Source organism: Silurus meridionalis, chromosome 21 (assembly GCF_014805685.1).
Source record: "Silurus meridionalis isolate SWU-2019-XX chromosome 21, ASM1480568v1, whole genome shotgun sequence".
NCBI lineage: Eukaryota > Metazoa > Chordata > Actinopteri > Siluriformes > Siluridae > Silurus > Silurus meridionalis.
The window spans coordinates 7,543,522-7,561,009 of NC_060904.1; the positions used below are offsets into that span (position 1 = coordinate 7,543,522).

General features: G+C 41.2%; 1 long non-coding RNA gene across 1 annotated transcript; it reads left to right on the plus strand.

Annotated features, from left to right (window-relative positions):
- The first annotated feature begins 315 nt into the window (after nt 1-315).
- LOC124375448 lies at nt 316-2,130 on the plus strand. The gene is made up of 3 exons (XR_006923686.1): nt 316-870; nt 1,216-1,333; nt 1,553-2,130. It is a non-coding gene; the product is annotated as an uncharacterized LOC124375448 (long non-coding RNA).
- Nucleotides 2,131-17,488: the final 15,358 nt, after the last annotated feature.

The following is a 17,488-nucleotide window of genomic DNA, read 5'->3' on the forward strand; positions in this document are numbered from 1 at the left end:
TTCTTGTTACATCACAGACTTTTATTGTCATTCCAACCATATGCAGTGAAATACACAGTGCAACATTTAATGCAAAGCCAGCATAAGAGAGTAGTAATTTGTTTAAAAATAGTAATTGTTGTGCAATTTGTTAATGAGTATATTCATTTGTGTATGTGTGTGTTATCCAAATCTGTTTACATTGAGCAGTTGAATGGCTTGCGGACAGGAACAGTTTCGTAGTCTGGATATGAGGGCCTGAATGATTCTGTACTTCTGACTGCAGGAGAGTGTTGCATGTGTGTGTGTGTGTGTGTGTGTGTGTGTGTGTGTGTGTGTGTGTGTGTGTGTGTGTGTGTGTGTGTGATCAGCCTGAGTTGGTGTGAAGTGTGTGGGTGTGGGTGTTTTCAGCCACAATGATGTTGTGCTTGATCTTATTGGACCACAGCTATATTGTATTAATACAAGACATTATATTCTAGATATTAAATGGTACCTGCTGGAACTTTCCAATGGTCATTTTCTGAGTTCCATAGTGATGTTTGTGGAATTGACCAGTAAATATATTCCCCCTTAGTAATGGCTACTGTGGTCAGTGACACCTTGGTCATATTTTCCTTTGAGCTGCATTGTGACACACAGCAATACTGCTGTGTGGAAAGCTTCTTTCTTGAGCTCTTTACACCACAGATATGATTTATACACGCCCCTGTACTTTCTCCGACCAAATTGTAGGCTGGGGTCTGAATGTGTAGGGGTGAGAAAGAAAATAAGTTATGAATGTGAAAGTGTAATGTTAGCCAGACTCTCTCCAGTCAGCACTTAGCGTCACAATGAAACTGCTCTACGCACTCTTCTTCTGTATGTTCTCCTGCCTCTGTGTCAGTGAAGGTAAGGCCGAACTGCTAATGTGTCTCATTTTATCTCTGAGAATATTAATTTTGAATGTTATTTAAAAGCAATATGAAAATCAGTACATCACTGCTGCTTTACAAACAGTAAAAGGGGATTGGTAGCTCAGTGGTTGAGGTGCTGGGTTACTGATCGGAAGGCCGGGCAGCTGCCACTCTTGGGCTCTTGAGCAAGGCTTTTAACACACTGTGCTCCAGGGGTGCTGAATCAGCTCTGATATGCACAAAAAAGAATTCACTGTGCTATATTGTACTGTATATGTGACAAGTAAAGGTTTTTCTATTCTTTGTTTCTGAAGTAACATTGAAAATGTGTTTCTTGTAGCATTGACTTGGCCCAGCTTTTGTTGCTTGAAAACAAATTCGATTGAAAGACTACCTGTAAAAAATGTTGCAGAATGTAAAGTACAGAGCAGTGGACTTTGCCCAATTGATGCAATCATGTGAGTATTTAAACACTAACACAATAAGCACGTTTTTTTTCACTGTATATGAAGTTGTAATCTTTGCTACCTTATCCTCCCTTCCTCAGGATTTGATACATTTTTGCTTAGTGTGATTTATATAAAAGACCTGTGACTGTTGCTGCTTCTTAAATTGTTTGCATGATAAATGAATCCTAATCCTAATTGTTTGTTTTTTGTTCAATTCCTGTTCTCCAGTATCAAGACACATAAAGGCCGGATGAACTGTTATGATCCTAAGGCAGAGTGGGTTGTTAAAAATGTTGTAATGAAGGAAACCAACTCTTGTGACATCACAATTAAGAAGAGAGGAAAAGGACAAAAGAGAAAACAGGGAAGAGAAAAATGAGTAACAGGAAGAGAAAAATAAAGAAGCTGAACTTAAAAGCAGTAAAACGGGGTTTATCTAAAGAATAGTAAAACATTGAACTACAGTGTTTGATTTGGATGGCCTGGATTTAACATTTATTAATAACTTGTCTTTTTCCCTACTTCAAACAATTTAGTTTTCTGAATGTGAAAAGAAAGAATGCACAATACCTATACATACCTTTTTTAAATACTCGTGGATCTTAAAGGGTTGTAATATTTTCTGTTAAAACACATTCTTTCCTGTGTTATGTAAATATATTGTTTTCAATTTACATGTATCAATTATATAAGTCAATAACTAAAAATATCCACATTTCCTTTTTATATTTTTCATGTTCATTACTGACACACTTTAAACAGTCTGATGTAATATTTGATCAATAATCCAAAATATTTAGTTTTTTCTCTCCTGTATTTTATTTTGAGAAAAAATAAAATCCAAATGTAATTTTTTCTGTAATGCTCATTTGTCAAATATCTTATGAAATGTTTTTGATTTATGTTTCATTCCATTTAATTAGGAGTAAGGTCCAGAACCAAAAATAAAAAAAAATCTAAATGTAGTAACAGTTAGGAGCCTACTATTTTAACACTTACAACCTTCGACTCTGTACATGCACCTCGCATACACTTATTGTTAGAAAAAGACATTGAGGGTTCAAAAATGTTTATCTATCTATCTATCTATCTATCTATCTATCTATCTATCTATCTATCTATCTATCTATCTATCTATCTATCTATCTATCTATCTATCTGTCTATTTGTCTGTCTGTCTGTCTGTCTGTCTGTCTGTATATATATATATATATATATATATATATATATATATATATATATATATATATATATGAATTTCAGTTGAAAAAACATATTTACACTTCAAAGGGAAGAAAGTCTATAGGTTACAAATATAACCCTGTTTCCCCGAGGGAACGATACTGCGTCAACAACGCTTTGGGAACGCTTCCACGATGTCCACTGGTGGGGTGATGTCACGACCAGAAAGCTATAAAACGCACATGGATTGAAACAGCTTCTGAAAAGGGAAGGAAGCACTGAAGGGATGCAGGCATTGTTGCTTGGAGATGCAGTGTCTCATTACCTAATTGTGTACCTTAGGTTACATACGTAAACTAGAGACGTTCCCTTTCAAGATCTCAAGCTGCATCAACAATGCTTTGGGAACGAGACTGCAGCAGGAAAGGAGCGGGGCAACCAAAAGTCTTGTAGAAGGATGAAATAGCATCCACATTGCATCTGCTGACCATCTGCTTGTTCGCCGGGAGGCCTCTTCTGGAAGGGCCATAGCAGACGAACACTTTCTCCACAGACTTGTTCTGTGGACTCCTATGTCCAGTGCTCGTATGAGACACAGTCGGTTCAGCTTTTCCTGGTCTGGGGCAGCGTTGTGCTAGTTACTAAGAAATAGTAACTAGTTACAGTTACTTGTTACTTCATTCAAAAAGTAACTCAATTACTTTGTTAATTACTTACACTAAAAAGTAATGCATTACTGTTAAAAGTAACTTTTTAGTTACTTTTTTAAAGAACATTCTTTAATGTTCCAATTAATGCCCTTTTATGCATTATGGTCTATACAAACACAAAACTGACTTAAACACAAAGTCATTTTTAAACACTATTTTATTTAAGTCACACCAGCACAAACTGAATATATCACAAGGATTTCTGAAATAAATAACAAAACAAGCAGAATAATATATTCAGAATCAAAAACTAAAGTGGCTTCTGCATCATAAAAGCTGTTGTGTTGAGCCCCTTAAAAAATGTTCCTTTCACAGCTTAAGTATGAAAACTATCAACAATGTACAACATAGCACCGGGTTAGGTTATAGCTTCATCGAAGCATGTAGTTTTTGGAGGCGCATTGACCCATTGGAGTGTCTGCTATCACAGTAGATAGGACCGTCAAACCAAAAAGACACAGCTTACATTTGACTAAAAAGTTTTTGTCTTTATGCTCATTGTGAGCATAAAGACAAAAACAGTAACACGTTACTGCCCAACACTGATCTGGGGCCTGTTATGACCTTGTGAACATACTCTGTTCTAAGGTAAAGTAAGGTGTTGGCCATGCCTAGAGTAAACTCTGGCCACAGAGAGGACTTGAAGATCTCCCACTCTCTTGAAAGATGAAATGGCCAGAAGGAACCCAGTATTGACTTTGAGGAACCTCCAAGACACCTCGGCCAACGGCTCAAATGGAGGCTCTGCTAGGGCCTCCAAGACGACAGCCAAGTCCCACGGAGGAACTCTAGGTTGTACCGAAGGCCTCAGCCATCGGGAACCGTGGAGAAAACATGTCACCAACGGGTTTCTACCCAGCGACTGGTACAAGGATGGCCGACATGTAGACTTTTAGGGTGAGAGGAGCCAACCTCTCGAATTGTTCCTAAAGAAATTCCAAAACTGAACCAACCGGGCAGTTAACTGGATACAAATGGTGCAAATCACACCATGCCGTGAACAGGCACCATTTCACGGTGTACGACCACCTCGGTGAAGAGACAGAGGCTAGGAGCTGTGCCCTTTCAGCTCTGGGTGGGAGTGACATACTGTGCCCCATGTCTGAGAGAGAAGATCCCTCCTGAGAGGAATCCCCTCCACACAATCTCTCTCCAGAACTCCCGGGAACAGCATGACAGGGTTAAAGGCATCCAGCCCTAGAGAGGCTGGGGGTGTCATGGAAAACCAGAGGGGACAGGAACCTCCAAGACACCTCGGCCAACGGCTCAAATGGAGGCTCTGCTAGGGCCTCCAAGACGACAGCCAAGTCCCATGGAGGAACTTTAGGTTGTACCGAAGGCCTCAGCCTCCGGGAACAGTGGAGAAAACATGTCACCAATGGGTTTCTACCCAGCGACTGGTACAAGGATGGCCAACATGTAGACTTTTAGGGTGAGAGGAGCCAACCTCTCGAATTGTTCCTGAAGAAATTCCAGTACTGAACCAACCGGGCAGTTAACTGGATACAAATGGTGCAAATCACACCATGCTGTGAACAGGCACCATTTCACGGTGTACGACCACCTCAGTGGAGAGACTGAGGCTAGGAGTTGTGCCCTTTCAGCTCTGGGTGGGAGTGACATACTGTGCCCCATGTCTGAGAGAGAAGATCCCTCCTGAGAGGAATCCCCTCCACACAAACTCTCTACAGAACTCCCGGGAACAGCGTGACAGGGTTAAGGCATCCAGCCCTAGAGAGGCTGGGGGTGTCATGGGGTGAATTTCTCTCGAGTCACAAGCAGGTCCACCTGAGCTCTGCAAAATCTCCTGCAAATCTTCTCGGGGTGGAGTTGCCATTCCCTGGGCATCAGCCCTTGTCTTGAGAGGGGGTCTGCTCCCTCATTTAAATGGTGAGATCTCAGACCCCCCTAATGGTTGATGAAGGAACCACTGCCGTGTTGTCCGTATGGACCAACACATGGTAGCCCTTGAGGTCTGGAAGGTAATGCTTAAAGCATGGCTAGCATCTCCAGGCAATTGTTATGCCATGTGTGATGGGGCCTTCCCCAGAGACCTTGGGTGAATTCCATACTACACCTGATAGATGGTTCTCAGTAATGGAGAAAGCCTTAACCACAGCTCCTTCATGTGGGCAAGAATGAGATCTCGATGCCGGACTGCCAGCTGCTCTGATTGAGCCAGTAACAACCAATCATCAATATAGTTTTGAATGCGGACGCCCCGAAGTCTCAAAGTCAGTGCCGCATTCGCACTTCATCAACGTGTGGGGTTAGACGAAATAGAAGGACCCGGTATTGGTAAGTTTCAGCCCTAAAATTAAACTTTAGAAACTTCCTATGTTTTATGTCACCAGTGTGGGGCACACACTATTTAACCGGGGCAGACAAGACTCACAGGACCCATCAAGACACATTTGGAAGGTCACTAGATAGTCTGTTAAGGGAATCGGTCTCTCAAAACTGACCTCTGGTATACCTAGAGTTGAAGCTATGCCCTAATGCAGTTCTAGGGGCCTCCTGCGAGACAAAATAAGGAGGGCGTTTGCTGGAGCTGGCCGTGCCCTAAAGCACTAAAAGTGGCAGGGTTAACAGACCAGCTCCCTGGCAGTGCCGACTCCCCGTATACTGAGGTGCACAGCACCCCTTCCTGAGGGTGTCCCCAGATGGTCTTTTATCAGGAATTTTTTTTCCCAAAGCTCCTCTATTGAAGGTGATAGTCCTCAGAAAAACTTTGACGATGCTGGAGGTGCAGGGTTGTGGTTGGGGCTGCGCCTGCCAAGCAGCCCCGTAAGAGCGATGTGGGAGACATCAGGTGCCTTTCAGTAGACACAAGAGCAGCTTTGGACTGGCCAATGGCCCTAGTGGTCTTTATAGATGCCCAGAGAGCTAAGTCTGTCACACAGAGAAGTTTCGGCTTCCTGACCGCTCAACTTGTCTCCCACGTCTAGCTCCCATAGCAGGTCAAACCGACCTGGCACAGCCATGGTGTGCAAACAGACTGTGGCTTGACCTGGTGAAGCATAAGCCTGGCCCACCAGCGGCAAGGTAGTTTGAAAGTACCTGGTGAGCACCAGGGGAGAAATAGCTAGCCCACATCTCTATAACCCAGGAGATTGTCCCATAAACACACTTTTTTTTCGAAGGTGCGGGCCAAATAAGACTTCGCCCAAGACCTGGACACCTCAGTGTGACGGTCCAAAAAAAGAAACCTGTGACACTGCGCTTTTCATTGGACTGATTACACATGTGATTCAGAGTGTGGACAATGTAAAAGCATCCCAAAAGCGTTGTTGATGCAGTTTGTGTCCCTGAATGGAAACAGTGTAAAATGTTTGAGCAGAATTTGCCTGGGTTCTTTTTGACTCTAATGAACCCGAAGAACTTTGTGTATTTTTCTCACTTCTACGTTGGTATAAACTTGTTCTACATTATGATCATCAATGTTTTCATCATTTTTTAAATATATATGGACCAGGCGTAACATTATGACCAGTAAGTAAATAATACTGATTATATCTTTATCATGGAAGATTAAGCAAGTGAACATTTTGTCTTTAAAGTTGATGTGCAAATGCGTATGTGCAAAAATGTGCAAGCGTAAGAATTTCAGGAAGTTTGACAAGGGCCAAATTGTGATGGTTGGATGATTGGGTCATTTGATGCAGCACTTCACTGCTCTCCTTCTTGAAGAAATAGCAAAATGCTGTGGTAGCAATTCTGGTTAAGTGTTCCCTCAAATTTGACAAAATCACTAACAGTGTCACCAACAATGGTGACAATAACTCCCACACTATCGCACCTCCTTCTCCATGCTTCACAGTGGAAACCACAAATTTAGGAATCAGTTCACCCTCTGTATTTCTAACAAAGAAACTGCAGTTAGAACCAAAAATCTCAAATTTTGACTCATAAAAAAGGTTTTCCATTCATCTATTGTCAGTGGATGTTGAAATATGTCCAGTTCCATTGTAGCCCTTAATGATTTTGTATTATTTGTATTAATTGACTGTCTTTTCTTTTTATTTATCTGAGTGTTTCTTGCTATAATATGAATTTGTACAGTATTTGTAATAGCACTAATAGGGCTCTGTACTCTGTACTCACCCTTTCATGTGCAGAAGACATCTGATGTTCCAAAAGCACATTCAGAAGGCAAGAAATGCCAGAAATTAACAAGGCACACCTGTGAATTGAAAACCATTTCAGCTGACAACCTCATGAATCTATGAGAGAATACTAAGAAAAAAAAACTGTCATCAAAGCAAAAGGTGGTTACTATGAAGAATCAAAAATACAAAACAAAAATAAAAAACAATCTGTCAAAGTTCCTTTCACCTCATAGCTTGTTTTTTGCTTTGATATGCATTGTCAGCTGTGAGGTCTTTTATAAAGAGTTGTGTGCCTTTCCATATAATGTCCAATCAATTAACTGTTCCACGGTGGACTCCGGTCAAGGTGTAGAAACATCTAAGCAGCAGTCAAGAGAAAGTCAACTGTTGCTGCAAAGGGTCTGAATACTTATGTACATGTGATATTTCAGCATATTTTTTTTTATTTTTATTATAAATTCATTTCAATCAATCAAAATCAATCAAAATCAATCTGAACAATTGTAGTATCAGGCAGTAATGTGCTTCTATTACTATGCACTGTGTGTGTGTGTGTGTGTGTGTGTGTGTGTGTGTGTGTGTGTGTGTATTAAGGTTTATAAATTTGTTTAAAGATTTGATACTTACATGTGTCTGTATAAATTACCACTGGGAGGCGCTAGTTGACTGGAAATTGCATCTCCATCAGTTTACATTTATGTAGTATAGAACACATTTACTGTAATTTCTCTGTAAAAAAACAACATATTTACAGGTTTGTGTGTGTGTGTGTGTGTGTGTGTGTGTGTGTGTGTGTGTTGTACAAAGACTGTTGTACAAATACATTATAGAGATAAAAAGCTTGCTGAAAATGATATTGAGAGTATAAAGTTGATCAGGGAAGACAAAGAATTTAAGGTCACAATAAAGAAAAAAAACTTTTTGAGGACATTTAAATTACATTCAAGTAATGAGATGACAATCTTTAAACTAATATCATTTGACTGTTGTATGACTTAACACTGAATTCTAGATTCATAAAAAGGTCTTGATTAATATTCAAGAACAGACGCTCTTACAGAAAATCACAGGTTTATATTAATGTGCTTGAGTCCATGCTTTAACGTTTCCATAGAAACAACTTGCACATGGATTAGGATTCAATCTGTTTTCTAAACCTTACCAATGCTTATTTTCTAATACCTGCAGAATATTTCTGTGTGAAATATGCCATTACTACTTGTGTAGCATCTAGATTTTTTTTTAAACTATTGAAGTACTTTAGAACTAAGCAATTCTTCAAACTAAAGGGATTGTATACTTTAAGCCATTTATTTCTTTTTAATCTGTGTTAACCTGATTAGTGTGTATTTGCATATTATTTCTCTTTTTATGACTGTTGAATTGCTTATGGTTTAGATGCACACTTAACATACAACACATTAAAGACTCATCATACAACACATTTTCGGAGGAAGTATGACATGCTCCATCAGGCATAGAGGAAGAGTGACATCCTCAGTTGGACTGAAAAGCATAGCAATGTTTCCAGCATGGGAGAGATGGGAAGAATGGGAGATTGTTGTTACAAGGTTGAATAAAATGACTAAAATTAATATATTTACTTGCATTAAAATGGCCAATCTTTTTTTTGTTTTTACTATGCCACTGTATGACTTGACAAGAGGTCTGTCAACATTCCTCAACAAGACTGTGTAAAACATACTGAAGAAGCAGCCCAAGCTGAGATGAGAGAAAGATGAGATAAATTTACCTGGAACTGCTTCTCAATTTAAAAGTAAGTTCATTTAATGTTTAAATCAATGACATTAAGCATTGTATGGTATTCGGCTCAAATTGATTTAAATGTTTACAAGAAGAAAAATGGTACAAGTATACTTTCTCCAAGTAAAAGTTTATGGTCTTAGCTTATTTTCTGTGATAAACGTACAAAAAAAAAAAAAAAAAAATGAGTACACATGCTTTTATACCCAGACATTTACATCCTACATATGATCTTAGGGTGTGACGTAGTCTCAGGAGTCAGATGACTAGAATCTTTATGTGGTTTTATTAATAAAGAACAAATCTAATCTGTGATCCAACAAACACAGTCTAGGTAGCTAGCAAGAGAGACTGGTACACAATACAAACAGTCCGCGGGGTAAACTAATCCAAAAACATGCGACTGAAAACATGGTTGCAATTGAGAGCAACGTTCGGTAGACAATTAAACAAACAGGCATGAAACATAAAATAGGACAAAAGAAATAAATACCTCTAAATCACAGTATAGTCTTCCACTTTCAATATAACTGAAATATTTAGTTGTTAGAGGGCATTAGAGAACATATTTAAAGAGAGTCAGGCACAGTGATGTGAAAGAGAAAGATGTCTCTGAGTATGTAGATAAGATAGAAATCAATTCAGAGTATTCTGCTTTCAAAAGTGAATTTGAAGATTGGCTTCACTCAAATTATGCACCACAAGGAGCACCACAGTTAGCTGCTGAAGCAGCCCAAGAGCAAGAAACCGGAAAGCTCTACAGTTAGCCACTGGAAGAGTCCCACAGATTTGTCTAAGAATGAACAGATTGGATGGTCTCTATCTCCAATAAGAGATCCCCCCCAAGCTCTGCTGTAACATAATATGGATGGTACCAGGGCCCACATGATTTGCAGGGAGTCATGTTCAGGATATCTAGTCATCCTTGGAGCTGCAGAATCCTGTCCCAATTTAGAAAATTATTTTGGATATGACCTTAAGGGGAGACAGGTTTTCGGTGACCAGTGGAAAGAGATGGACAAAATGCATTTGTATGCCTACTTTGGCATCCTTATTTTTCCTGCTGTCTATAGATTAAGAGGCAAGTCGTCTAAAGGTTTATGTGATGCTGAGACAGGGCGGACAATTTTTTTGAGGGACAATGTCTCTAAAAGGCTTCCAAGTATTCTCAAAAATCATAAGATTTGATGACCGAGAATCAAGACCTGTTAGATGGTGGGAGGGACATTGCCAGCAGTCTGCACTCTGAGGGACCAGTGAGTGGACTGACATCCTTGTCTTTACAACACTGCACCCAATGTAACTGTGGACAAATAGCTTGTTGGTTTTAGAAAGCATTGTCCTTTCAGGCAGTATATGCCCTCAAAACCAGAAAGGTATGGCATCAAAATCTGGACTGCCTGCAATGACATTTTATCTTATCCATGAAACATGCAAATTTATACAGGGTACCCAAAAGGAGTAGCTGCTGAAAGAAACCAGGGGACATGTGTGGTGCTAGATATGTCACTAGGCCTCAGTGGCCACACCATTACCTGTGACAATTTTTTCACATTGTGTAGCCTGGGACAGGAGCTTTTCAAAAGAAAGATAAAAATGGTTGGAACTATCCAGAAAAAGAAGACAGAGCCCCTACCAAAGTTTCTAACTGTAAATAAAAGACCTAAGCTGCAAGCCTGTTACAGCTGTCAAAGAAGAATGTTACAGTGGTCACTCGTGCTCTTTTAGAACATGCTGGATGTCTTAGCCTTTAATGCATTTACAATCTAGATGCCAATCAACCCAGGCTGGAACCAAGGGAAGCTCCAAAGAAGATGGATTTTCCTTGAGGAACTAGAAAAGGCACTGATGACACCTCATGTCCAAAGGATACATGTACCCATGTGTGTGTGTGTGTGTGTGTGTGTGTGTAATCTAACAGTCTTTTCATTATTCTTTTTAATTCATTTTATTTGTATATGGCTTTTAAAAATGGACATTGTCTCAAAGTAGATTTAATGAAGATTGAATAAGATTGTTCTTTATAAGTGTAAGTTTGTCCCGAAAAACTCCCTGAGGTGGCATATGGAAGAAACTGTGAGAGGAACCAGACTCAAAAGGGGAACCCATTCTCATCTGGGGGGCACCGAATTACCATTTATTATAGATAAACAATGTTGAGATGTGCAGTGATAGTGATCAAATGCAAACTGTAGTCCTGAGTCAGTGTAGCAGACTGTTGACATTAAATAGAGTCCAAATCTATCCTCATAGCTCTTGTGTTATTCTGTAATTTCATGGATCCACAGGCCGTAAATGTGAAACATCCCCAGCTGCACAAAATGGCCTCCAATTGAAGAGAACACCATCCAGAGGCAGGCTAGGACAAAACGGGAAAAACTGGTTACTGGTACCTCACTAGCATGTTTAACTCGACTGAGAGAAAGAGAGCGAAAGAAAGACTGGGAGAGAGAAGAGAGAGAGAGAAAAGAGGGGTGACAGATACAGAAAGATATGGATTATAAAGTATTCTTATTGTTGTATAAAAGTTAAGGACACTGTGCAGTTGGAGCAAGACTCGCTATGGCAGCATAACTAAAAGGGTGAGCCAGAAGGTAATACAAACATAAGGATCTCTGGGATAGGAGATTGCCCACCACACTGTCAACAAGCTGAGTGAGAGTGAGTGGATGACAACATCCAAATGTCCCAGTTCTCAAACACTCTATATCCATGATCCCTCCAGATCTGCTCGAACTTGAACACTAAATCTGTGTCTGAGTCCCAAACACTAATTGGAAGGCAGTTCCATAACTGTGGGCTTATAAGAGAAAGATCTTTATTAGTATTTTATAAATAATGCAAGATATGATGGGGACACAGTGTAGACTGATTAAAACAGTGGTGATGTGGTCATATTTTCGAGATCTAGTAAGGACTCGCTGCTGTATTCTGGACTAACTGAAGCTTATTTTTGTACTTTCTCACCCAGGCAGTAGTCTTGGTGAGTGTTACAATAGTCTTATCTAGATGTAACAAAAGCATGAACTAGTTTTTTTGCATCCTGTAATTTCAAATTTTAGCAATTTTTCTAATGTGAAAGAAGGCGATCTCGGTAATGTGATTCACCAAGGTCTTTAAATGCTGTACACACTGAGACAGAAAGACCATCCAGAGATGCTACGTAATCAGAAAGTGTACCTCTAGCTGCATGTGGTCCTATAAAATTACTTCCGTCTTATTAGAGTTAAGAAGATGGAAGTTATCCAGCATCCACTGTCTAATGTCCTTTACATACTCAACTTTGTTAAGTTTATCTCTCTCATCTGGCTTTGCTGAAACTGTGTTTTATCAACATAGCAATTGAAGAATACCATGTGTACGTATAATTTCAACCAGCATATATGGAGAGAAAAGCAGTGGGGCTAAGACAGATCCATGCAGAACACCAAACTACTTTGGAGAGTGTGGAGAACTCAGCATTTACAATCAACAAACTGTCTATCAAGGAGGATATTATGATCACTGGTGTCAAAAGCTGCACTAAGGTCGAGCAAAACAAGTAAGGAGACAAAACCCTGATCAGCTCAATAGCAGGTAATTTACCACCCTAACTAGCACCATCTCTGTGCTATGATGAGGTCTAGATCCTGACTGATACATTTAAGAAATTTTATTCCTAAGTAACTACTGTGCTACAACCTTTTCTAGAATCTTTATTCGTTGCAGCCAGTGGCAAGGAGAAGCGTAGCGAGGTGTGTGGACCATCAAAGGACACAAAGACACAAACCACATTCAGAAATGGCAAAAGTACATCTGTGTTACACATTCTGCCAAATTCTGTCAAGCATATGTTTTGTCTTTTTTTCCCTGATCACCACCCCATTTGTAAGAACTATCCCAATTTACAATTTTACTAAAGTGATTGTTTACTTATTCAATAATGGTATTTGGAGATTTATAAGAATGAATAAGAGCAGGCATCTAAAGATTCTGTTAAAGAAATGAAGATAAAGAAACAAAGCAAAAAAAATAAAACCTCCAATACAAAGACTTACTGGCAACTGAAGAAAACATTATTTGGAAAGACAAATGCAGGATCATTGTTCACACAACAGCCTGCTGGACCCCCAAAAAAAAAAAATAAATAAATAAAAAAATTACATCAAAGGGAAATTTTAATATAAACAAGCTAATAGTAGAAAACAATATGAATTAATTAGGTACACAGGGACAAAATAGTGACATCTGGTGGAAGAAAATGGGAAACACAATAAAAGAAAACCCAAAAGTCTAGAGACCCAACAGGATCCCTCTGATTCTGACACTAATATAGCATGATGTTACCTCAAATTCTATAACAGAAAATTGATCCCTTTACTAATAATACACTTATGATTTGTGTTTGAAGAGAAAGGACAATTATTGTCCCTTGTTTCTTGTCCCTTGTGCATTAATGTGCCAGGCTGAAAACTAAAAACAGCACAGAACAACAAGTGCAGCAGCAAAACAGAGCAAAGCCAACGAAATAGCAGAACAGTGCTAACTGCAAAATAAAGGATCTAAAATCCTTATACATCAAAAATACTGAGTAACCTTTGGACCGTCTCTAGGTTACGTATGTAACCCTGGTTCCCTGAGGGAATGAGACGCTGCGTCAACATTGCTTTGGGAATGCTTCCATGTTGTCCACGCTCTGAATCTCATGTGTAATCAGTCCAATGGAAAGCGCAGCTTCACCGGCAGGGTGAAACCATGACCAGGTAACTATAAAAAGCACATGGAGTAAAACGTGGCTTCTGAAAAGGGAAGGAAGTGCTGAAGGGATGCCGGCAGTGTGGCATAGAGATGCAGCATCACGGTTCCTCAGGGAACCAGGGTTACATACGTAACCTAGAGACATTCTCTTTAAGGAACTCGAGCTGTGTCAACAATGCTTTGGGAACGAAAGTCCAATAATACCAGTCCCTGCCTATTGTGGATGGGCACACGGACTGAGGGGCCAGAAGTGGCACTAAGGTCAAGGCTAAAAAACCTGACAAAGGTCAGCGGGGTGGACTAACTCGCAGAATTTCAGATGTTTTGGAGAGAAACTCCAGAGGTCAAAGACTTGCCACACTCTGAGTAGAATGGGCTCTGACCCTAAAAAAGAAGTGGAGAGACCAGAGGACTCATAAGAGGATGGAAGAGCATCCACAATCCACCTGCTGAGCATCTGCTTGTTTGCAGGGAGACCTCTCCTGGGAGGGCCATAGCAGACGAACAGCTGCTCCGACTTCCTCCACATTTCCGTTCTGTGGATGTATGTCGGTTAGCTTCTTCTGGTCTGAGGCCTAAAAGGGAGGAGGAAAAAATGCCTGAAGAATAACAGGTCATGGGATGACTGAGGGTACCTTAGGAACATACCCTAGTCTAGGGTAAAGGAAGGCACTGACCATGCCTGGAGTGAACTGCAGGGAAGAAGGGGCCACAGAGACTGCCTGAAGGTCTCCTGCTCTCTTGAGAAAGAAAATGGCCAAAAGGAACACAGTCTTGACTGTGAGGAACCTCAAATGGCTTAAAGGAAGGCTCAGACAAGGCCTTCAAGACCATGGCCAAGTCCCAGGCAGGTACACTAGATTGTACCGAATGCCTCAGCCTCTGGGTACCACGGAGGAAACGTGTCACCGACGGGTTCTTAACCAGCGACTGCTCTGCGAGGGGGGCGTAATAAGCTGTAATGGCGGATACATAAACCTTCAGGGTGGAAGGAGCCAACCCCTTATTGAACTGTTCTTGAAGCAATTCCAGTACTAAGCTGAATGGGCAGAGTAACTGTATTCAAGCCATGAACAGGCACCACCTCGTGCCGTACGCCTTACTCATGGAGAGAGCTCTGAATTAGAGGATGGTTTTTACCACCCCAGTGGAAGACTGGAGGCTAGGAGCTGTGCCCACTCAGGGACCACAGCCACAGCTTCAACAGCTCTGGGAGGAGGTAACATACTGTGTCCCCAAGGATGCCTGAGAGAGAAGATCCCTCCTAAGAAGAATCTTCCAGGCCACAGTGGGCCACCAGAAGAAGGTGGACTCCATCCCGGCGAACTCTCTCTAAAACTCCTTGGAGCAGTGTGATAGGTGGAAAGGCATACGACCGTGCCTGTACTAAGGCATCCAGCCCTAGAGGGGCTGGGGGTGTAATGGAAAACCAGAGGGGACAGTGTGATGTCTCTCGAGTTGCAAACTGGTCCACCTGTGCTCTGTAAAATCTACCCCAAATTTGCTGAAATGGAGACTCCATTTCCCAGGCCTCGGCCCTTTTCTTCCCCCCCGTGTTTAAATGGCCTGGGATATATACGCTATAAGGGGCCAAGATGAAACAGAAGGCCTAGAGCCGATGCTACACCTTGGTGCAGCTCTAGGGGCCTCTTGAGAGGTGGCGAGTCCTTCAGGTCTGCTACGGTACTGGGCAGAAACCGAGGAGGGCACTCGCAGGAGCTGGTCATGCCCTGAAGCACTAAGCATGGCAAGGTTAATAGACCAGCTCCCTGAGGGTGCCACATTATGGCAGGCACTGTATAATTAGGGGTACAGCACCCCTTCCCGGCAAAATCCCCAGAATATCCTATGCCAGGATTCAGTCCTCAGATCCATAATTTCTCGGGACTTCGGCCCAGTACTCACGATGTTCTGATTCTAAACCTCTCGATGTCAGGAGGCGCAGCCCCATGAAAGCATTGTGGAAGGAGCCGCTGGTATGCCGCTGACTGTTTCTTGGCCTACTGAAACCTGTCGACGACAGCAATCACAGAATCGCCGAATAGGCTAATCAGCACTAGAGGGGTGTCCAGCAGAACAGCCCTATCTCTGTTGTAAAGATCTGACAGGGTGAGCCATAAATGCAACAAGGGCAGCCATAGACTAGCCAACAGCCCCAGCGGTCTCTTTAGTTGCCCTTAGAGCCAGGACCTTTTGGCCACCCAAAAGGCCCCCACGTCCAGCTCTTGCAGCAGATTGGCTTGATAGGCCTGCAACACTGCTATGGTGTGCAGGCACGCTTCGGGTTTGACCTGCTGAGGCATACGCCTTGCCCACCAGGGCCGCCTGATTTCGAAGGGGCTTGGTGGGCAGCACCCGGGTTTTGAGCGATGACAAGACACCAGGGGAGAGATAGCTAGCCACCGACCTGTAACTGCACTCCTTCAGTCCAACGATATTAGGGTATAAATATACTGTGGAACTGAGGGGGCGAGCCAAAAAAAACGCTTAGCCCAGGACCTGGACACCTCAACGCTTGTCAAGCTTGCTGCACGGGCAAGCTTTCTGCTGATCGGCCGGCCAGTCTATATCCAGCTTGGCTACAGCCCCAGTCACCACCTCCAGTAGCTCCTCATAACAAACGGGTTCACACAACATAGCCTCCCCCCTCCTTGGAGAAAGAGAGGCGGAGCAGAACGCTCTCGGTGCAAGAGGAAGAAACCACCTTAAGGCGTAATTCTGAAGCTTGTGAGCAAGCACTGGACCCGGCAGGTGAGGAAGGAGAAAGGGACATGCAGTCTCCAGTCTCTCTGCCAGGGCCATCTGCGACCCTAGGGAACTAGCACGCCGCTCTGCCTCAGCGAGAATAAGAATGAATGAATAAAAGAATGAATGAGAATGAAACGCCATATATAGGTGATTGTTTACTGGTTAAACTGTTTGTCTTCTAAATAAAAGGTTGTGAGTTCAAGTCTCGCCACCAAAAACCTGTCAGTCCTAAACTTTTGAGCAAGGTAGTTAAATCTAAACTGCTGAGTTGGTAAAAAAATTATTTGGTACCCAGCCATTAGATAATCTAAAATAATATTTATTTCCCCTTTTTTTTTTTTTTTTGGAAATACAATAAATTGAAAAATCATAAACAAAACAATGAAAATAATTGTAACTTTATTAACTGCATTTTACATTTCAGCAATTCAAAACCTCAACAAAAAAAAATCATTTATTTCAAATTCAATAAATTGTGCTGTTTCTGGCTTTCCTACGATATTTATAATGATATAATTACACTTATAGATCAAGTACTTTATTCATGTGTTAGGGAAATTCACATATTGCACTCACTTTTACTCAGACAATTCAAAATGCCCTTTAAAATATTTGTGACCGAAGTAAAACGTAAGAGTCTAAATTCACATTTTTTCAAATATCTAGTCTTCCATTGTTTTTGAGAGGCACATGCATGTTCCTTTTGTCTATATGCAATGAACTAGATAATTGAATGGTATGAAGATTTACATTTACCAAACAATTATATAAATGTACTGATGTTGGTTTGTTTTTATTGAAAAAATCCTTCCTTAGTATGAATAACAGCTTTTGGCAAAGAAATACTTTGCCATGCCTCTTGTAAAACTTGCCAAAGGTGTACTTCGCTAGTTGAAGACCTTGACCCTGCAATC